General features: G+C 32.1%; 1 protein-coding gene and 1 long non-coding RNA gene across 23 annotated transcripts in view; one reads left to right on the forward strand and one right to left on the reverse strand.

The window, feature by feature from the left end:
• The window catches only part of Ten-m (teneurin transmembrane protein Ten-m), a 354,091-nt gene that overhangs the window by 145,184 nt on the left and 185,208 nt on the right, over nt 1–23,699 (reverse strand). For 6 of the 21 annotated variants that reach the window (XM_076506771.1, XM_076506767.1, XM_076506766.1 and 3 more), the window contains exon 1: nt 1,960–2,341. The exons of the other annotated variants lie outside the window; for them this stretch is intronic. The gene's annotated coding sequence lies outside the window, so the exon portion shown is untranslated. Of the gene's footprint in view, nt 1–1,959; nt 2,342–23,699 lie in introns of those variants that run through there. 21 annotated transcript variants of the gene reach the window in all.
• The window catches only part of LOC143253238 (uncharacterized), an 88,682-nt gene that overhangs the window by 16,078 nt on the left and 48,905 nt on the right, over nt 1–23,699 (forward strand). The window lies entirely within an intron of this gene.

Consider the following 23,699-nt stretch of genomic DNA (forward strand, 5'->3'; position numbering starts at 1 on the left):
CACACTAACACAGTACTGACGACTTTCACGTGAATTACACATAGTTATAAATATTATATGCAGTACATAGAGTATGTTATAGTTGTATTTATCCCTTTTCATTCATTTGCCATCTCACTCCTTTGTCTGTACTATTCTTCTATGATAAGTCAACCAAGACTATCCTAAATGTAGACCATTCATAATTAATTCTTGTTTTTGAGTTATTCTCTTATATCTCATTTACTCTCTATTCGGTCACTAATTACCTCTTAAAAACAGGAGATGACAGCTATCTGTTCGACTGCTGGTTTCTGTGTTTTGCACCAGACAGAGACAGCGAGTCTTTTAGGAAGTTTTGTTTATTTAAAGTTAACCACATAAACTACACAAGTGACTATCTGTGCTCTGCGCACCACGGGTATCGAAACCCGTTTTTTAACGTTGTAAGTCGGCAGACACAACGATGTGCTACTGGAAGGGGACTAGAAGATTTTTACAATAGTATAAAACCTCTTAACATTATATTATGCGAACTCTAAGGTAATAATATAAAATAAATTGCTGTCTTAATTATGTGTTTTAAGAGGTTTCTTGCTCTTCTCGGATAACCAAATACTTTATCAGTCATCATTTAAGCATATAAGTAAATTTAAGTTGAAGCGACTCTTAAAATATGTGTAATGAATAATAGTGAAATATATTATATGGAACGCAGTATTCTATGGTGAGCTACATACTAATAATGTTAAAGCATGTTGAAGTGCTTTAGTCTGTATACGATTAGAACATGTCCTAATTCTTTTATTTCCTGTATCTGAGAGGATCTTACTTAGTTTGTTTTTTGAATTTCGCGCAAAGCTGCTCGAGGACTATCTGCGTTAGCCGTCCTTAATTTAACAGTGTAAGACTAGAAGGAAGGCAGCTAGTCATCATCACCCACCGCCAACTCTTGGGCTACTCTTTTACTAACGAATAGTTAGATTGACTGTCACATTATAAACGCCCCGATGGCTGAAAAGGCGAGCATGTTTGGTGCGACGGGGATTCGAGTCCGCGACATTCAGATTACGAGTCGCACGCCTTAAACCGCCTGGCCACGCGAGGGCGAAGGATCTTAGTACTTTGTGATCACACAAGTGACATACTCTAGCTTATTTTTTTCATGCCTTGAGATATTATTTGTTAATAGTGTTGAATCCCCGACGTTCATCCTGTTAAACATTGAGAACTTCACCATAAGCTAATCTAGAAGAAAAAGTATAGTATTTCAATCATAATAAATAAATTAAACATTTGGTAGTCATTGGTGGTTTTAATATATTTTATCAAATAGCATTTTATACGAGTTTACAACCGCATTGGCACCGTAATTATCTTAATAAATCGTTCACGAGTGTAAACTGGTTTGTATTTAAATCAGTACAACAGTACCGCTTAAAATTTTGAGATTGGTTACAATGCAATTTATTATTTATAATTATACGTAAAGACAATAAGGAACTCGATTTTTTTATATTTTAGAAAAATAAAATGTTCTAGAATGAAAGAGAACTATTTAAACCAAGTTCGGAACTGGATGAACTTATTTAAAACATTTACAAATGTCTTATAATTTATTTTTGGAAACATTCTGCTCAGATTACTAATATTGATGATTTGGTAAAATTGTTCTGTTGAAGATGTTTGTACCTTCTATGGCAGAACAAGGTTTTAATTCAAATCCATTTTACTACGTTATCAACGCTATTATCAAAGACTTCAACGCTATTAATAACACAAAAAGAAACAATGGTTAATTGAATTCCTTTCTACCAGATGTAAATAGACTAATGCACATTTCTACATGTGCCAAGTTTTATCTGCGTGAGCTAAAGCTAGCCGTCTCATATTTTAAAAAGAGAGAGGCCGATAGTTCTCACGCTATCCTGACACTTGAAGCAATGGTTGCTTTAATTCCAGTAATCAATTTTTTCTTACCTCAATTAAACTCTCAGTTATACGGAACCAGCACTCCAGTATGGGAAAGTTCTATATCACGAATCTTTTTTACTGGTCAATAAGAGGGTGACACCAAAGAATCGTTGCTTCATTTCATTAGATGTTTTGTTCATTTGAATTTTTTTGGATCCATAAAATTCAGCAGAATGTCCAAGTCAAAGTTATGAGGTCAAAAAATACCAGTATAATTGAAAAAAAAAACGTGTATCTCTTGAGCAGCAATCTGATAATCTAAATCTTCGTGCGTTACAGCGAAGACTGCAATTTCACTTATGGTTGTATGAGTTTTCTCAGTCAGAGGGCATCAACTGTCTTCCCGAACCCGAGCTTAACTTACAATGTACACAACACGAGTGTGAGTGTGCCGGCTAAGAAGCAGACTCTAAGCCCACAATGACGTAAGTCAGACAAGGCTTCGTGCCAGAGAACGCAGTCCGATATTGCTTATAGATAGATACACGTGCCAGTGGGTTTTCGGGGTAACACATAAAACATTCGGCCGCTTTCACAAAAATATAACCTTTTGGGTTTACTTGAGACTAGGGTAAATATCTGATAATCTGTTCAGTCGTCAACAATCAACTCCTCCTAATTCCAATATCTTTGGGCTAAGATTAACGGGGACTGATCATTAATCCGTTGTTGCTAAAGCTTAAAATCACCTACGGGTTTGTACCAAACTACAGTTTTTAGAAAGTCAAATCTTGTTTCTGCTCTTCCTTAAACATGTACAAGTTGACACACGTGTGGACAGTAAACAAATATTCACGGGTTCGTCTGACATTGACCAGAAACGCTATAATACGTCCTGGTATCTTTCATGGCTGACAAGGGAACTGCTATAATGTAGATGTTCTGCTGAGCAATTACCATCATCACTAGTGATAAGTCGCTTGTGCTAATTCTAATACTGTCATGTTTCCGCACCCTTCTGTTATTATAATGTATTTTAAATTTATATTTTTGATTAGCTAATGGTTATAAACAGTAAACGCACAAACTCTCTTCTATTATATTTGCTTTTATCTTTTACTCACTTGATGTTTTTTAAATTACATTTGAAATTTATCTTATGATACTCTTTGCCCCTCAAAATGTTACAAAATTGAGTTAATAACTGTTATATATCAATATTATTCGTTAAAAAGTATCGAATTAGTTTTAATTCTAGTAACACTGAGCTGTTTGCTAATAAGAAGTTATGCAATGTTATATATTTGCTCTCTCTACCGAGTGTATCATTACCTGATGTTTAGCATTATAAACTCTTATATTTATTACTGAGCCACCGGGATGGTTGAAGGCGAAGCAATATTGAGATGAATCCAAGATCTTGTCATATAAATATGAAAATGTGAAGTTGATACCCATGATAAAACACCACTATCAGAGAGCACTTACAACTTCGTCCTAAGTTGTTTGTGGAAATAAGAAATGGAAGTTTAAATATCATTAGTTAGTATATATTATCAAATTCCGATAAAGGATACACAAAGTTGATAAGTATTAAGTTCATTGATCACTTACAAAATTTTATAAACTGAGAATTTATTAGAATAGATCGAGTTACTGTATTCAAACAAAATGTTCGAAAAACGTCTTTTATAATAGTGATAGATTACTATTGCTAATAGAACATACAACATTTTCAAAATAACGTTTTTGTTGTTATTTTTTTGTAACGCTTGGGGAAAGTACAGAGTTAAATTACCTACAGTTATTCATTGACGGTTCTACCCTTTCTTTTGTAGGAAATGGGTGTTGGTGAATTCATAAGTCGATGAGTTCAAATACTGATGTTTAGAAACACACCTTAGAAGTTAATAAGTCTTAAACTATCAAAATCAGAATTATCAAAAATTTTAAAATAAAGGCCAGAGTTAACCTTTTTTCCAAAGGACGTTATGTTTTTGTAATACAACCAAATGTGTTTTATTAGAACATTTTTAGCTTCTGTTATAGTTCTTATTATAAAATGAAATTTTTACACTCTTTTCAACATATGGGTAAACTAAATAATTCACTGTTGCTAATATTTCTGTTTTAAATAAGGACAAAGGAGAAAAGTCATGCAACTATGAATATATATATATATATATATATATATATATGATACATTGTTTACTATTGTGTCACATAAATTCCTTCTCGGTTAAACTGGTTAGGATTTAGTGGCTAACGTGGCGGACTGGTTTGCGTCCCATTGCTGCAAAATTGCGCTCCGCACTTTGGGGTTATAGGCAAGTTATAAGGGTTACAGGAACATACCACCATTTGTCTGGAGTAGCTCAAACATTAGTGATGGGTTCCACTAACTAAAGCCTTCACGCTTCACCCAACGGTTTGCGTCCCGTTGCTGCAAAATTGCGCTCCGCACTTTGGGGTTATAGGCAAGTTATAAGGGTTACAGGAACATACCACCATTTGTCTGGAGTAGCTCAAACATTAGTGATGGGTTCCACTAACTAAAGCCTTCACGCTAATTAATTAGCTTAATATGAGCTTGTTTAGTTTTGCTCGAATATTCTAAACATTTAACCAACCGATCTCGTCAATGTACAATAATTTCATTATTCGATACTTTTTATTATCGCAAATCAATATCAGAAAATACAACTTTCAGTAACAGCTTTCAGTGAATTTTAAAATTATTAAAAATTCGCTTTAATTTTATAATATCAAATAAAATTAATTACGAAAGACAGGACCGTAAATTAACATACAGTCTACGGGCCTTTTAAATGTACATTTCTGTGTTTAGGATTTTCAAGTTGAATGATAAAATGAACTTTAACTCTTTTTTTTTTCAATTCTGTATTTATAATTACATATTAAAATACATATCACTGTTCATACGCCTATTAAATACAAAAATATGTTAAGTTTGTAAGTTGGATAGATAGATAGGTAGATACAGGCTTGAGTGGTACCTCTGAAGGTAATTTCCTGTTACCAGTTCTTGCGTTTACACACGAAGATTGGAAGACAGCACACACTGAAGGAACAATGTTTGATTTATCTATGGACCGTGAAGTTGGTGAAAGGGTCGTGGCGTCAGGTTTCCTCGCTGTGCACAAGTCATATAAAAGAGTAAACAATACTAGTTCTAATGTCAACATGTAATATGGTTCCAATAAAAGCACCATGATTTTTTGTCTATATTGGCTGAAGTTAACGAACTTTTAGAGGTGCATTAAAAATAAATAAATCATAATATTACTAGATATAAAATGCAGAGTTTAAAAACGTAACAAGCTTAATATTTATGACCTATGACAAACAAAGTTAGTTAATTTTCGTCTCTACTTCTTTATGTTAGTAACGAGCAACTACATAAATTACAAATCTAACAAAACAAGTATTGCATGTTTAAATGCAACTTTTTTGTTGTTGTAAGCCCTTTTACAAGCTGACAAACAGGATTACAATTAAATAACTTGTCATAACAAGGTCTGTCATACCTTTTAACACTACATTATATACCTAGTTCCTTAGGAATTTTTGTCATATCTCTTACCAACGACGTTTTCCGTCAATATAAAGTTATCGAGCTGGCTGGAATATAAAAAACACACTAGTGTTCGGTACATTATTTCTATAAGCTATCTGTTACAATAACTATTGTTATGATGTGAACGTCTTTTACAAGCTGACGAAGCATGATTATAAATATTTATATTTTTCGTAAGAGATAATTATTAGAACAAGTATGTTTTTAAATATTACATTCTATATAATGTTCCTTAGGAAATTTCAAGAATTAGAAAAGTATATAATATTATTATACATTCTTGAAAATTCTTGGGGACAAAAAAATATGAAATAGTACTTAAAAATACAATAGTTCTCAATTTTTGATGCTTTTTGGATAACCTCGTTGTAAGGTAAGCTCTTTGATATTTATATACTTACAAAGTAGATACTTCAATGAATTTCATTTTATCAATTTTAGACAATGAAGAATTGTAGACTGCTGGAATATGCGGGTGAAAAAAGACAGTTCACTGTTTATTTTATTCTGTTTTTCAATAATGTGCAATTGGTTTTTGTTGAGTGACTATATTACTCAAATGTGGTGTCCACATTCTCTTGCGCCATTTCCCTGGATAACGCGTACGACCTTTCCGACCTCTGCTGGGAGTAATTACATGATGGTTTTTATTTTGCAGTTACTAAATGCAACATTTATTTTATATTGCAGACGCTAGAAGTTAGTTGATGACCATTTTATCCAATCATGGAATGGCCGTTTTATGCAACCTTGTAGGTAAAACGGCCACAACCACTTCAAATGCATCTTTTTCAATATCTGAAAACGTCAATATCCGATTAATCTCTTTTTAACTAAAATTACATTTATAATAATAAACAGTTCGTTCTAAAACATTATTGTTTTTTATAACATTCTTCTTAATTGGTGAAAGTGACTGTTTTCCTTACCTTCTATTATGACTATTATGTATATGTTTGATATAAAATATACAAGTGGAAATCTTGAACTTTTACACCGAATTTTATATTGTCACCACCCTTATTTTGTAGTTAAGTCTTTTCTTATAGCAACTAGAAAAACAACAACTAAGTAATTGACATAATAGACTATGTAAGCTTTTATCTTTAAAAGCTATTAATGAAAAAGATATATGAATACATGTATCTCGAAAATTAAGGGTAAGTGAAACAACAACGGAAGTAGCAAGCGAAAGGGAAGGTGTTTTTGAAAGCTTTTCATTTCAAAAACAAAAACGGACGTAATAGGAATAGAAATAGTATAAGATTACAAAAAACAACAACAAGCAACAACTAAAAATATAACATAGTGAAACCACGAAAGATAAATAGTTTCAAAGTTTGAGTGTTGCTGCGGGAACCATTTCTTTCCGCTGTTTGTTTGCCGCATCGGCGAGGACGACTTGATCCATACTCACATATATCAACAACTTGATTATTCCGTGTATGTCGGATAAGACGCCCAAGTCTATCAGGCGTAATTTGTCAGGTCAAAGAACTGAACATGTCCATAGGGCAGCCAGTGGGGTTGGAAAAAATGATGATGACGGGAGAGAAGGAGGGTTACAAGAAAGAGGAAAACGGTCATCCATCAGAAGATGGTTAAGTAAACTTTAAGTACATACCATTTTTCTACAAGGTAACGTGATATACATTATGTAGTGGTGCCACTCTTTACCAGCACAAACACGTGATTCGATATGAACTTGATTGATTAAACCCTAGTACTATAAAAGGAGTATATAGTTTCAAATTTCTATTTTGATTAAAACATCTTATCTTACTTTAATTAAATTCTTATTATAATGAGGTCTGAGATACTGAATAAACTGGAGCACTTCGTCATTAGATTTCTGTGTCAAGTTTGTAACATGTCGGCACGTACATTCTGATTAAGAAGTTAGCACACGATATCACATACAACAGTTGTAATGGTTTTCAAACCAGGCCCAAAGAGCTCTTTCGAATAGTTAACTATCCATCTTCAGAAAACTATATATGTGTGTGTGTGTATGTAGGCATGTAAATATGTTAAGACAGTTTTATTTATTTTAATTAGATTCATTGCATATATATTTATTTGTTCTGAAACGCAAACACCGAATTCAAGCTTTAAAGGAGATTTTTATTCTTTTAAAAGCAAGTTTCGTTTTATTGACTGAATTACAATCCGTGATTCTAAGCAAATGGCAAGATGGAAGTTCATACGAGTATTTTAGATAAGTGATTAGTACGGATAAAATTTCTTCCGAGTAACAAACACGCTTTCCAACTCTGAATAACTACTATTGTCAAGCCGAAATAGTGAGGAATTGAGGGTCACTATTACAACATACCCACTGTCTCTGAGTGCGGAAAGTGGTATATCTTGGCATTAACAGATGGACATAATAACAAATGGTTATGATATATGTATGATAAATGTAATATTAAAATCTGTTTCATAATATAAACAATTTGTTTCATATCCTATTATATATCCTACATCAATGGAACGGTTTTTAAATGTCCAATTGTTTCAATTACAAATATATTATACGTCTATAAAAGTACGAAATGTTTTAAACTTACATTTATGACAGTAAATTAAATCATGTAAGGTCATTAGAAATGTATAGTGATAACATCACACTAGTATACTTAAACCCTCCAATTCCTTGTGTAATACATTTCACTGCAGTTAAGAATTAATACTGCTTTATATGGAATAAGGTCATATCTTTTCCAGTTACAACACTTGATGCTAATAACTGACCAAAACAGTGGTTAAAATCGCTCACTCTTTCATCTCTTTAGCACAAAGAAATCCCAGCAGTAATGAGCAAGATAAATTACAGTAAAGGTATTTTGTTTAAATGTTTATTTTGTGTAATTCGTATGTTGTTACATGGACTCATAAACAACGTGATAATAAACTCTTCAGAGAATTTTGATTTACGCTGTCCTTGTAAATATGATCTTCATGCACTATTTAGTTCAAGAAGCAAAATATTTTTAAGCAAACAGTATATATATCTTACAAACTAAAATCTGATAGGCCATGCTTCTCTACTTTAATAGTTATTTGTATACGTTTTATTGTATATTTCGTTTGATTATTGTTGTTCATTGAATCAATAAATTACAAATTCGAGTTTGCGTTATCAAAAATTTTTTTGTTTTTTTATACAAATACACTTCATTCAGTTGCTTGGTTGACTCAGCATTGAGTATTATATTCAGGATTGATCAGTGATTTGCAAAACGGCTCGTTTGGGCTGAAAACACTTTACATAGAAGAGCGAACAACGTTTCGACCTTCTTCGGTCATCGTCAGGTTCACAAAGAAGAAGAAGGTCGAAACTCACAGCATATAAATATTCAGGATTGAGTTTTACGCTCAACATACGTTACTTACAGCACTACAGCACCTTTTTTTCAGAAATGAAATGTACAATAGCTTTATCTTTTTTATTTACTTCATTTTTGTTATTTTTTATATGCATGTTATTCTGATTTGTCTGAAAATTATATTATAACCTTTAATCAAATGACAATAATAACAACCTCTGTCATAAACAACGTATATTTGAAAATCGAGTTAGAATAATTGTATTAATACTAAAAGTAATTCTTCAAAGAAACTCACGAGCGAAAGAAAATAAGAATTTATTTTAATACGTCAACCATACTTTATATGATATATGCTTTGTTTGTTTAAAATTAATCATAAAGCTACACCATGGGTTATTCATGCTCTGCTCACCACGTGTATCGAAACTCACTTTCTAGAATTGAGAGTCCGCAGACATAACGCTATGCCACTGGGGGATATGTTATATACATTAAAGAAAAGTCCTTTTGCCAACACCAAGATGACTTAAATACAACCGATAAAGTAGTGATATATGCGCATTTTTACAACAATGCCCAAAGTACTTGCACATTTTGTAACAAATACGATCATCATTATTAAGATGAGATACAAATACAATTATCACTGCCACACTAAGAAATGCAAGTCATATTAAACACAACAAATGTAATTAGTATAATGAGAAAGACTCTATGGATATCACGAATAATTTATTAGAACAGCAATTTTATCAGACACCTGTAGAAAGACGTATAATTCAACATTTTGCCCATCACAACGAAACCTTAACAAAACATGTATAATGACAAAATACAGTAAAAAATTATTAAAAATAGCAGTTCTAATTTTAGATCACTTCATATTAAACATTTAGTACTTGGTTGATATTTCTTGCACTCTAATAACCTCCGGAAAACGACATGAGGTTGATGACGTTATTGATGTAACCTACCGTGATTTCATCCCAAGTTATCAGTAGAAGACGCTGCAACTCATCTACAGTAGCTGGTTAATGCCGTAGTTAGCATATTTTTAAGCTCAGTTCTGTCCAACACTTCTTAATAGAATTATAGTTTGGAGACTTTGCTGGCCATGACAATCTTGTAACGTCCTCCTGGTTGATATAATTCTGTACAATACTTGCAGTATGGACAGTATGGCATTATAATCAAAGAACACAAATTTATTGCCAAGCTTTGCCATACCACATGGCAGAAATATCATCTCCAGGTGATTTCTGTAAGAGGTGCCATTGATGTTTCCCTGGAAAATATGAAGAGCAGCTTTTCCACAGTAATGAATAGCAGTCCAAACATGTACTACACCACCACTTGTGTATTCCCTTTGAGAAAGACAGTTTTTCTTCATTTATCTCAAGAAACGACGAAAATGAACACTCCTACTAGCTTTAAAAAACTGGAAGAATGGCTCGTCTGAAAATACGACATGTTATCAGTGCCCAAACTGTCAGTTGCATAAAAAAAGCACGGTGACTGGTTAATATCGGTTTGCAGGTATAATTTATTGACAAATAACCAAACTTGGTCAGTCTCCTATTCACAGTTCTTTTTGATACACTGAAATGAATGTTCTCATGCCGTTCCAGTCGTAAGGTATTCCAAGACTTCATTCGGCCTTGAAGTGTTAACTTGATTAAAAGACGGTCATATCGAACAGTAGTTTCCAATATACTTTCCTGGAACAATATTTCCTGTAGTCCAATGACATTTCAGGATTCTGGATACAGTACATTGGGGAATCCTAGTGTTCCGGCAATGTCCATTTGTTTTGTACCATTTTTGGAGAGTCAAACAACTTGATGTCCTGTAATTTCTGAAATGTGACAAGGCATGACTCTACACCAAGAACAGAAATTGTTTGAATCATGCTTTCATATGTTTCGACAAAAATAAACCAAAAACACGTCCTTTTATGCGAAACAAATCTGTATGTGTGTTTTGATGAACAAATATTCCAAAACTCATAAACACCAGAATAACAACTTGTACCTTTTGCCCGATTATTAGCTATTTTCTCTGTTGCTAATCTGGTATTTACTTAATAACTACTCTATGCATGCAGACAATAGCACCGATATAGAACAGTATGCAAGCATTTCCGGCCAAACTGTATGTCATCAATTTTTATTAATAATAACTGTTAGAATTTGAGTCAGATTAAGCATGTGAATTTTAACTATTATCAGTATCATATAGATTACATACAGCAATAACACACAACATTATTTATTTCATTTTAATACTGTTTATTCATTGTTATTTATTTATTATTATTCTTTTATATGAATGAGCATTACTATCATTCACAAATATTATAGATGATTTAATGAAGTGCTTTAAATTTTATATAAACAGCTTTTTTGTTGTTTAAGGTTTGAAGAACCCAAACACATTTTATACATCACGTGAAAAATAAACATCTTCATTACGTTCATGGTACTTGAAGTCACGCTTTTTGTATGAAGCAACATAGACTGAAAATAATAAAAGATACATTTTCTAAAGCACAAATACCTAATATACACAATGTCATAATCAAATAACACTGATGTAAATACAGGTATAACTCGGTTAAGACCAAAAATACAAAGAATCACGCGTCAAAAAAAAAAAAGATTTATTTTCTTTGTCTATTTTCGCAAAGCTAGTAAGTGCTATCTATGCTAACTTCCCAAAGTTTGAACTGATAAACTAGGTTAAAAGCAGCTAGAAGTTAAATAGAACCAGTCTCCAATCTTGGATTACCATGCACTCTCGGGTGCAAATCAGACATACCAGTCACTATACCACCTAACGAAAGAATCCATAGAATTAAGTGAATTTTCACGAGGATTTATAATTAGTTAGTGGAAAGGCGAACAATATTGACGAAAAATTGTCATGTCATTTCCAATGGTTTTAATTTTCCATTGTGAATAGTGATCATGCTGTTTCATTCAAGTGAAAAATAGTTTCTGTAGGGACAGGATGTGCAAAAACTAAAAGAACAGATCCTTCCTAATGTGAAGATGTGTGTGGTGCAGGACAGGAGCAGTCATGCCTAATATAATCAGAAATAATCTTCATAGTTAGGGTTACAAGCAAAGTGGCAAGATGGAATTCACTCCTCGCTCACTCCTAACAATGCTGTAAGTCAATAGCAGTGAAGATTTCAAATACCAAGACACCCACCTGATTTTCATACATTGTAATTTTTTCAACAAATCCAGATTTGCATAATTCTCAAAGAGTGGATACACACTTTTTTATGCCTATCCTCCCAGAAAGTTTCGTCGAATCGTATTCAAAGCATTATAAAATGCAATGTATTTCTGTTACGGTGTGGGTACCATCTTGGCATCTGTAGATCACTGTAGTTAGTATACGATGGGATGGGAGCCTTTGCTTAATGCTGCATAATCCTAAATCAAAAACTTCTTCCTGTCTATGTCAACGACTACCTTATGAGATAAGGTTAGGTCTTCATATAAGATGGGATCCTGCTTTCACATACCTAGCCACAAACCCATGACCTGAAGGTTATGGCACTACCAGTCACCTTGTTATACGAAGATGTTTAGATTTTATAATGTGAAATAAAAATAATATATAACATAAATATCTAATTGTTATGGTTAGTTTCACAGCTAAATCTAATTAATAATTGTTGTTGTTTTTCTAACAAGAAGACGAAGGATCGAATTCCAGCACGTATTACTACAAAAACAGTCATCAAAGTCTCATTTAAGACAGTGTTAGATTAGTGGACTAAATGTTGGACTTACACTAATTAATTATAAAACATTTCTTACTAAACAATAATTAGGGTTAGGTCATCGTGTACACTATTTATCATGACAAGTGTATGTATTTTTAACAAAGCCACATCTGACTATCTGCTATGTCCATCAAAGGGAATCAAACCTCTGATTTTGGCATTGTTACAGCGGAGGACTAACATGACAATGATTGACATTTATTGGCAGAACCTTACCATAGTACATATGTATTTATATTTCAAGATATTTGAAGTTACTTGTTTATTTGTAATTAAGCTCAAAGCTAAACGATACTACCTGTACTCTACTCACCACAAGTATCAAACTCTGTTTGTAGCGTTGTAAGTCCACAAACATATCACTCTGCCACTGGAGAACACAAAGTAACTATTTACCAATATATGAATAAGTATAGTAAAAAATAAATAAATAAGGATATCGTCTGATCTATTCACAAAAATTGCAAAAAAAAATGACAACACTGAGTTATTTAAAAACATGAAGATGAAAAATATAGTGTATTATTTTCCTAAGTATGTTGGAATTAATAATTTTTTTTGATTGAATATATGTGTTGGAAAATAAGAGAAAACAAAACTACAAACACAAGTCTGGAATTCTAAAATGACAGTAGTCTGATTTTTCTTTTCTCTGAAACATATTATGAGAGAAAGTTTATATTTGAAAGAGAACAGAATCATAGAAAACGTTCAAGAAATTTCGTTTATTGAACAAACTATAGAGGTTTAATCCAAATGCTGAGATTCGGAGCAAATACTGGAGTCACAATATCGCTTATCCACTGAACCATAAGACCAAATCACTTTTATAGTGAAGTTTTTCTCCTTTTGTGGACTTTTTATCATTATCAGATGAAAGAGAGGGAAGGGGGAAGGGGATGGGATCTGCACCGAACGGAATAGGCACGTGAACCGAGGTCGTACCAAATTAATTTCCTGTTCGTCCAGACCTCTATCTCGTAGACTCGATTATTTCCGGTGGAGAGCGAGATATAAAAAAAAAAAACAGAGACAAGGAGAGGCAACAATCCAAGGAAATAACGCTGAAATGTCAGGAAGGCAGCCGGAAAACGTGGAACTGCTGTAGCTTTACTCAATGACGACACTACCTCTTCCGGATAGGCTGTTTTCTGTTCTTTTCTATCCTTAGCTTAGTAATCTGTTTCATTAATTACCATAACGTGTATTCTTTACATTACGTCATTTTTAAAGAAGTCTATTGCAAAGCCTGTTAAATCCTACGACATTTATAGGTAACCTAATTATTCTGATTCTTAAATTTGTTATTTTCTCTTTCCGTTTTAACATGGCTGTTGTTCCTCTCTTTTCAGTTAATGCACGTAATGCATTTGTTTTCGTATCGGAGGTTAAGGTGTCTGTAAGTAGTTTAGGTATCTTCTGTTTTTACTTATACAGAACTCTTTGTGTGTATATAAATATATATATGTATATTTCAGAAAAAAATTAATACCGATAAAGTTAAATAAGCAGAATCAAAAGGAAGAACTGCGGTAAAAACAGCAACTCCAAACCCCTGACTAGTCATATTACTTTGTTATAACCTAAAAACAATCCGAAACAAAAAAAAAATTAAAATAATAAACAAAAAACGCTGCACTAATTAAAAAAGACCTCAGGGTACAAGCTTTAATGTTGGATATAAAATGTACCCCAGGTTTCGGAAGAGAATGCGGAATTGCGCATCCAAATTGCGATAGGGATACACTGTCTATCAGTCTTAACCTCTATTGGACCAGTTTCACATAAAGAAATAAAATAAAGGAGAGTAGCAATAGATATAAAAATAGAAATTAAGAGAGAAAGATGGGGATGTTTGAGCCCACAACGTCCCACATTTATATCCGCAGTCACCTCCAAATGAGATACATTTTACATCTCACACTATAGCTCATACCGTGGGATCTTTTTAATTAGTGCTTGTTTATCGTTTTTTTCAATTTAATTTTGTTTCTGGTTGTTTTAGGTTATAACAAATTAATATACATGTAAATATATATATATGTGTACTCTTAATTTTGGCCGGGCATGGCCAGGTGGGTTAAGGTGTTCGACTTGTAATCTGAGGGTCGCGGGCTCGAATCCCGGTCGCACCAAATATGATCGTCTTTTCAGCCGTGGGGACGTTATAATGTGACGGTCAATCCCACTATTCGTTTGTAAAAGAGTAGCCCAAGAGTTGGCGGTGGGTGGTGATGACTAGCTGCCTTCCCTCTAATTTTACACTGTTAAATTAGGGACGGCTAGCACAGATAGCCCTCGAGTAGCTTTGTGCGAAATTGAAAAACAAACTCTTAATTTTGAGCAGTGAAATATATATATATATTTAATGATAACCATCTTAAATGTAAGACTTAAGTAGGAATGGTGTATAAAGTGTTTTTTTCTTGTTTTGCTTTCATGTGTGTAAAAATCTGGTTGTAATATTAAGACAGGTTTGCCAAAAAGACGGTTTTAAGTATCTACAGCGAAAATATGTGCTTGATGTTTCTGACTTCTGTCTTTTTTTTGATAAATTTTGTTGATTTAATTTGTCTGATCTTCTTATATTAGTAGAGTTTGTACACAATATTCATAGGTTATTGCTATTACACTACAGTGAAGTGAATGATAAGTGAATGCAATTCACTATTAATGATAAAGTAAAATGGCAAACAACTTCATATCTGAAGCATTTTTGGTGTCTCATTCAAAAATTATTTCACAGCTCTGGTTTCGTATTATACAGCAGCGAATTTTCTGCGAAAGCAAATTGCATTTCAGAACTACATTATAAATCCTATACTACATTTTTCTGCAAGTTTCGCAAAATCTATCAACCACGCGCAGTGTCCTATTTCTAAAGTACCTTTAGAATACTGTAGTGATGCATCAGACCTTTGTCAGGTGTTTTTGAAAAAGGAATCAATTTTATTCCACTCTGTACTTTCATCCATTACAGAAATATACAAGTAGATGTTAAAAATAACTGATGCTGTGTTATAACACAATTTATCTCACTTTGGCATTTCGATTGTGCAGTTCTTCGAAAACTTGTGACTATTCTGGATGGATCACTTTAGAAATATTTTGCACCTTTCTTTAAAATCTATTTCTCCCCTATCCTTTGAATCATTTAAATATCTTTACCAGAAAAAAATTATAATCTTCTAAGTTTTTATCCCAAATTAGTACTTCCCAGTGTCTTAGCAGTACGTTTACAAGTCTACGACACTAAATTTCTAATTTCGATACTCGTGATAAGCAGAGCACAGATAACTAATAAAATTGCGTTGTAACAACTAAACTAAATATGAATTTGTTTTCCAGATGCAAAATATTGCTCATGTTTTGCATAACTGAAAAACCTTGTGATGTAACTTTGGTAATGGATTGTTTAATTTTTTTTCTGTACATTCAAAAGATCTGTCCTTAAAACATCCTATTAAATTGGTCTTCTAGTTATACTATCCAATAATCTACAAAATCTCACAAACAAAAGTGTAAGCATTAACAAAATATCTATTTCGATGAAACCTTTTACGAATTAGCGTTCTTGAAGTTCTCTAGTACACTAGCATTTTGTGGTATGTATTTGAATCTTCAAAATAATAATAGAAGTTGCAAGATTAATCTATTAACAAACAAACGAATACTGTTTTCATTATATCTCTACTCAAATAAATAATCAGGGAAGTTCTTTGTGGAAAAAAGAAATTCGTTAAACAAATATTCCATTGTATAGTTTATTCAACTAAAGCAAGATTGGGATAAAAACAGTTTTCATAACAGAATATAAAGTTTTTGTTAATTTCGCACAAAGATACTCGAGGGCTATCTGCGCTAGACTAGAGGGAAGGCAACTAGTCATCACCACCCACCCCCAACTCTTGGGCTACTCTTTACCACCGCATAGTGGTATTGACCGTAACATTATAATGGCCGTATGGCTGAAAGGGCGCACATGTTTTTTGGTACGACCGGGATTCGAACCCGCGACCCTCAAATTACGAGTCTCACGCGTAAAACACGCTTGGCCATGCCGGGCCCAGAATATAAAAACCATAAAGTCGTTGTAATATGGTTGAAATACGATATTCTTTCCAATTGTTCCAGCTGTTTATTTCGTTATTACTATTAGTTTCTTAACCCTATACTATCTATTAATTAATATGTCTATTTCTTTTTTAAGTGTGATGTCTAAACTGGATCCACCAGAGGGATCAAACCGAATTTTAACATTATGAATCCTTAAGCCTAACGTTTAACAGCAGGAATATTTTTAAGACTAAGTAAAATATAAAGAGCTTCTATAATACATCCTTGTTTTGTGAAATGGATTAGAAAATAAACTGACATGTCATAGTTGTTTCTCTCCGGTGAAGGAAGCACAGAAGCAAAGTTTTTTTTGTTTTCTTTCTGTAAAAGGTAGTACTTTATCCTAATACGAAAATATGCAATACATTTTTGTTTGAAATACTGAAGATATAAAGATATTTGAGTATAAGCAGCTACAATACTAACACACTTCATCTTAAATGTATTTGAAAGTTTCATTTTTGCTTATTTTAATATTACTTAAAAATGTAAATCATATAATTAACATTCATGTTATTTTTTAGGAAATCATTTCACAAGCGGAAAACATCTTCGAGCAATAACAATATTAGTTTTTATACTGATTGAAATAAAAAGTCAATAAAAGAGAAGAAATCTTGTATACTTGGAAATTGGTATGTAAAACATGAATAAAATCGATCTAAACAGCAAATACTATGGGATTGTTCCTCATAGTTATCGTGAAAAGTAAAACCTACACCAGAAGAAATGAGGCAGGTTTTGATAGTTTATACTGTGAATCGCTGTCAACCAGACATTCCTCATCAGCAAGATAATTCTAAATATTATTAACAGTAGTTCAATCGAAGCTTTAACTGAAGAAGACTACTTCATGTGACAAATTGAGAGAATATTTCATGTTTCAGTAAGAGCTGCTCTGACACGATGAAGAGGATATATTTTATGTTTCAGTAACTGTATATGTATACATATGTTTGGGTGTGTGTGTTTTTACTTGTGTCTCGTGTGTTTATAAGCATATGTTTATACTGTCTTTAACCTTTAATATTGTCACACAAGCATGTATTTGTAAAACACTCTTTTTATTTGCATGTGTAAAATAGAATAATGAAGTGCTTGAGCACTTTGTAAAACAATGCGTAAGAGCAGGAACCTATTCAAGTTTCATATGAGCGTAATGCTAGGGCGTATTTAATAGAACAGTCTTTGCAATTACATTTCCTTTCATTAACAACAAAGTACATCTGTCATCACAGTTCATAAGTACTGGCAATCGAAATGCTATATGTCTCGAAATAGTGGAAACTGTAGTTGTCAAATATCTGTAACAAGGGGAAAGAAATAACGATGCTATTGGTTGTTGAGTGTAATAGCTGATGGATCGTGTCACAAACCCACACTTTCTGTAATGGTTAAAATGTGACTTTCTCCAAGATGGTATAAGAAACTGTCACATGGTAGCTGAGAGCAAGCTTGTTAACAGTTTATTTCACACTCAAACTGACTTCAGAGAGCAAACCATAGAATAAGAATGACTGGAAGTGTATGCTGTGGTCTGATGAGTTGTATTTTACGGTGAATAGAACGTAGAAAAAAATAAGGTACTTGATCCAGTTCGGTTCGAAAAGTACAAACTACAACAATCAACTTAATGGCGTAGAAATGTTTTCAGGGCAGATTTTGGATTCTCTGACGTTTTAAAAGGAATAATGAAAAAACAAGGGTGCCTGAACGTTGTTTTCAAACATTGCCATTCAGCAATGTTTATGACCAATGGTTCTTCTCATACGAAAATGCAACAGTCCACAGTGTTTCGATTTTCGAAATCAGTTCGAAAGATATGACCTAAGACGTCTTCCTTGGCCAGCAAAAATCACCAAATCACCAAATTAAGCACATTTAAGTACTTCAAGAACGACTCATTTACCACTATTTTGTTCAAAACTGTAATTTCAGACCACACTTCTCGACTTATGAATTAGTACTATCAAGTGTGATACCTCCTAATATCTTGTGAAATCCATAGCTTGCTGATTCTAGGTTGATTAACGCTGTTAAAGGAAGTTCAGAGATGGTATATATTCTAATACATACAGAATGTAATCATTATACAATTTTACGCTGAGCCTAGCTACTATTTATCAAAGTAATTTGTTCACTATTATCAAAGAGAAAATAGCAGTGTGAGTATTTATGAATATTTAAATGTTTCCCAAAAAAATTAAGTGTTGTTAAACACTAAAGTCATTTTAACAATATTAATGTTATAGTTATCTCCCAGTAGCTCAGCGATAATTTTTTGGGACTTAAACGCTGGAATTAAGTGCTTGATACTAGTGGTGGGCGCAATGTAGCTTGGTGCTTCAAACAACACACACCTAAACAGGAATTATTTGAAATTAATATGGTATTATAAATATTTCAAACTTCCAAATGAAAGAATACCGTCTACTATTAATAATATGAATTTAAAAGCTAACGAACAGTAAAGATAATAACCAAGCAGGTTTTAGCTCTTTTGTTTGATTTATATTGCACAAAAACAAGTTAATTTATTTACATCCAACCACTTAGAGAACACACGTTAACACATCTCATACCTAACAAGCAGTTCAGTCGCTTTAGCAACACAGATATCATATTTTCTTTTGGTTTTCTAATTGTCTATAGATATCAACTGTGTTTCCTCAACCTTGAAATTTAGAGAAGATAAATAAAAGATAAGAAATTAAAAATGGAGAAATATTTACCACAGCACCGATCTCTCACATACCATTACTCGGTGTGTTACCACTGTGTGAGAGTAGGCACATGAACCATATAAGTAGTTTAAATTAATATAATTACCATATATCAAACATCCAATATATGAACAAAATCGATAAAGAGGATGCAAACAGCGGTGTTTCACTTCGTCAACTACAATGGCAATTATAAGTCGTCCATCAAAACAAAACGTATCATTAAGGTTATATGAGCTAAGATTGTGCAAAGAAATATATTTTAACAGAGCACAATATGTGAGAAACATAAAAATAGGAGCTGTTATAAAATGTCAATATATCACAAGAAAGAGATTCAAAGTTTTAATCAAAACTTTGAAGTTAACCCCTATCAAAAAGCTATCAACATATAGGGTATCTTAAGTTCGTCAGATGTTTTAATGTTATTTAAAAGCTATATTAATATAATTAAAACACTTAGAATACATACTGTGATTGCTTTGTCTCACATTGCAGTATATGTTAAAGAAATCTAATAAAATAAGATATAGATGGACAAGATATACTTATGATTGTATCAAGCAGTGAAGTAATAGTCTATATTACGTGTACGTATTTTATTAAAATATAAATTATCCATGATTGTCTAAATATCCAAGAGCCATTGCTTTTTTACGAGAGGACTGATATTTACTCTAAGATTTTTCATCTATCTGCTATAGAATCAAATGAAACAAACTAAACTCATTATATGCTATCTTTATGTATCACATAGCTAGATCGAAATTAGCAATAGATATAAATATAAGTGTGTGTTATACAATACTAATTTATTGTAACTAAAGCATTCGTTTATTATACTTGTAATCTGTCAACACATTTCGAATCACAATCAAGCTCTCAAAACCTACAGGGGCAAAACTACTTGTAGTCTTTAATTTTAAAAGAAACAAAACAAGTGTACAGGTTCATGAGCAATACAACAAAAAAAGCATTTTCCAGAATGTCGCCACTGTAAATCATTTATTGTAATTCTATTCTACTTACTTTTATCATGATTGTTTGATAATGCTTCGTATAGTCGAAATATGGAATGCTAATTAATCATCACTTGAACGTCTGATAAGATTCATTACTACTCAAAAGATAGATCAACCTACATAGCAAATGCTAAATAATGATAACTATAGAGAAATCCTAATGAGTTACAATAAATCTGGAGAGACCAAACTATTATATCAATCTAATATCATACACTGATAAAATGTGTACATTCTACTTTTTGATTTGCTGTATACCACATGTTTACTTTTATTTTCGGTTACTCATAAGTCATTTTGTCAATTTTGAACACAATCTATGAATACAAATGAGCAATTATTTGTATTACTTTCAGAGGTTAACAACAGAGTTTAAGAAGTAACCAAGCAATCTAATAATTAGCTATTTTATTTAATCACTTCGACGGAATATGAAAACGATAGAGGTTTAAATGTACATTATGTTATGAAACACGATCTTCAATTAAGTACTTTAGTGATATATTCCAGGTCAGAGATTAAGCGTATTATTAGAAGTAATTAATGATGTAACGTGGTCATCCAATATACTATTTGCGAATTTATTTGTAGAAAAAATTATTTTACTAATTTCTAAAATTATAAAGTTAAGAACTTGCATGTTTTCATGAATTTTACATAATTCGGTAGTTAACTTGTGACCAATCTTAAACTAATTTGACACAGTTTATATAGAACTGTCAATATAAGAATCGTAGGAAGATCACAGGGAAATACGCGTGCAGCTAACTTAGTAATACTTAATCTTATAGTCAAGAGCATAACATCTTGAACTGGTGAATTGTTATAATTTGTGGTTTTACAAGCTGATAAACACTTGTGCGCATGCGTTTGTATGATTTTAAATAACTTAATGGTTAATTTTGTAAATAATGAAAACATCTTATGTATTCCTATTTTATTCTATTAAAAGTAATCATTTTAATGTTTTCCTTTACTAAGAAAATTAGACCGTGAATTATCAATGTTTTCTATTGACTGTTCTTTAGATTTATATAAATTTTCTGAGATATTTGTCTGTTATCAATGTAATTCATTCGAGAAAAACTGTATACAATGAAATACATTCGCCCTAAAGTTTGTGCAATGATGTAAAGGACCAACGCTTTTCCGAAATATTTTTAAAAACTAGATATAAAAGTAATAAGCATGTAATGCCTGTGTTAAATAATATGACAGTTGTGTAGCTGATTACCCCTGTACACGCCAATATTATTATACATTATTACTAGTTTGTTTCTGAATTTTGTGCAAAGCTACACGAAGGCTAATTGCGCTAGCTGTCTCTAAGTTAGCAGTGTAATGCTAGATGAAAGACAGCTGGTCACCACCAACGACCACCAACCAACTTTTGGGCTATTCTTTTATCAACGAATAGCATTGTTGACCGTCGTATAATTATAACGCTACAACGGCCGAAAGGGCGAGCATGTTTGGTGGGACGGGGATTCGAATCCGTGACCTTCAATTTCGAGTCAACCATTCTACCCATGTGTTTGTAACTTTTAAACGTTTTTCAAAAGGTTGAGTAATTTTATTAAATAACTAATAGTATAGAAATTGTAATGAAACACGATATACCACGTCATGTTTTACTGTGTCTTTTATATTGTTTAGTTCTTGTGTAAAAGTAATAATTAGAGAACAGGTGAAGAATATAAAATGTCTGTAACGTCTTCAGGAGATAGGAAAAGTTTGTGTTACAAGTGACAAAGTTACTAGCGTTCCTTTAAAGAATAAAATCTGATCCAGTTTCTATATTGAGTTGTATCTAGTTAGTAAAAGGTTTTCATTTATCATTTTGTAGCTGTTTTCTTAAGAATCAAAAAGTCGTCCTAAAATTCGATCGTCTAAAACATCGGAGAAAAGCAGGAAGTTTCTTTGAGTGTATACTGCCTTTGTTGGTAAAGCATGATATTTAATAATAATATTTGATAGACATTACATCACAATAAGTCTGAAAATAATTTATTTTAAATCATTTTTCCTTAGTCTAATACGGAGTTGTTCATATTGCAACTAAATACAGCTATGCACATAAAATTATATATATATTTATCACATTTGTTTCCAAACTGCTGTGAGAGGGTGGATTTATTCGCAATTGAAATTACTTTCTGTTTAGAATCTATATGGAGACAAACAAATTCCCTCTTCTGTATTTGCTTATTTATATCCGACATAAACATTAATATTTAGTAGATGATAAATACCTGCAAACGTTTTTTACAATGAGAGTATTAAATTGCGGAATTTATTGTGATTGTGTGTTTTTGAAAAATACGTTTCAAAAGAACTCGATAAAGGGACATCTGTATATATTTATCGACTTTGATAGTCGTAACAGAATAATGTTGAGATAACAAATCACAGTAATATTAATCAGCAGGCACATAATAATAATAAAAGCAATTGTTTGAAATTTGTTAACTTCTGCATGCACAATCAGTCAACTGTCTGTTTTATAAATTGTAATCTCGATTGGGAAAACCAATATGAAAAATACAATAGTAAAACTAATCTTGTGCTTACGATGTAAAATGAAATTTATGTTGAAAGTGATGAAATGACATTTACTAGTGGATACTATACGTAATAAGTAAAACTTCTATTCAGTTTTAGTCATACATTTGTTACACGTACCGTGTAATATAGAAAGTATTGTACATGTTCTATGATTATTTACATAATAACGAAATACCTCTATGTATTATAATGTTGATTAATTAGGAGAAAAAAAAGAGCCAAAAATGTATTGAGCCGTTTGACAACTGATACTTTAACACTGCATACAAAAATTACACTATTGTAGAATATGTTTGAAACAAAGAGGAAATAAGATCGGTAGATTCATCATGATTATTAGAACTTTTTTTTTCTAATTTACAATTCTACTGACTTTTTTTCAGCAGTCATCAGTATCTTCGCGTAATGTTTAAGTTACGAATAATATCTCCACTAAATATTACTTCCAGAGAACTATATAAAATCCACACATAAAAAATATGGTTACTCATCTCAAAAACTGTTTCATAAATATTATGTTGATGTGATTCCACTGCTACTATTAGTTAAAGTTACAATATATAGATATATTTCTATAGTAAAGAAGTAACAAGAATTGCAATAAACAAAATCTCAGTTTTTGCTATAGCAGTATGTTCAACTACAAAGGAA

The sequence above is a fragment of the Tachypleus tridentatus genome, chromosome 6 (assembly GCF_004210375.1).
Source record: "Tachypleus tridentatus isolate NWPU-2018 chromosome 6, ASM421037v1, whole genome shotgun sequence".
Classification (NCBI taxonomy): Eukaryota; Metazoa; Arthropoda; class Merostomata; order Xiphosura; family Limulidae; genus Tachypleus; species Tachypleus tridentatus.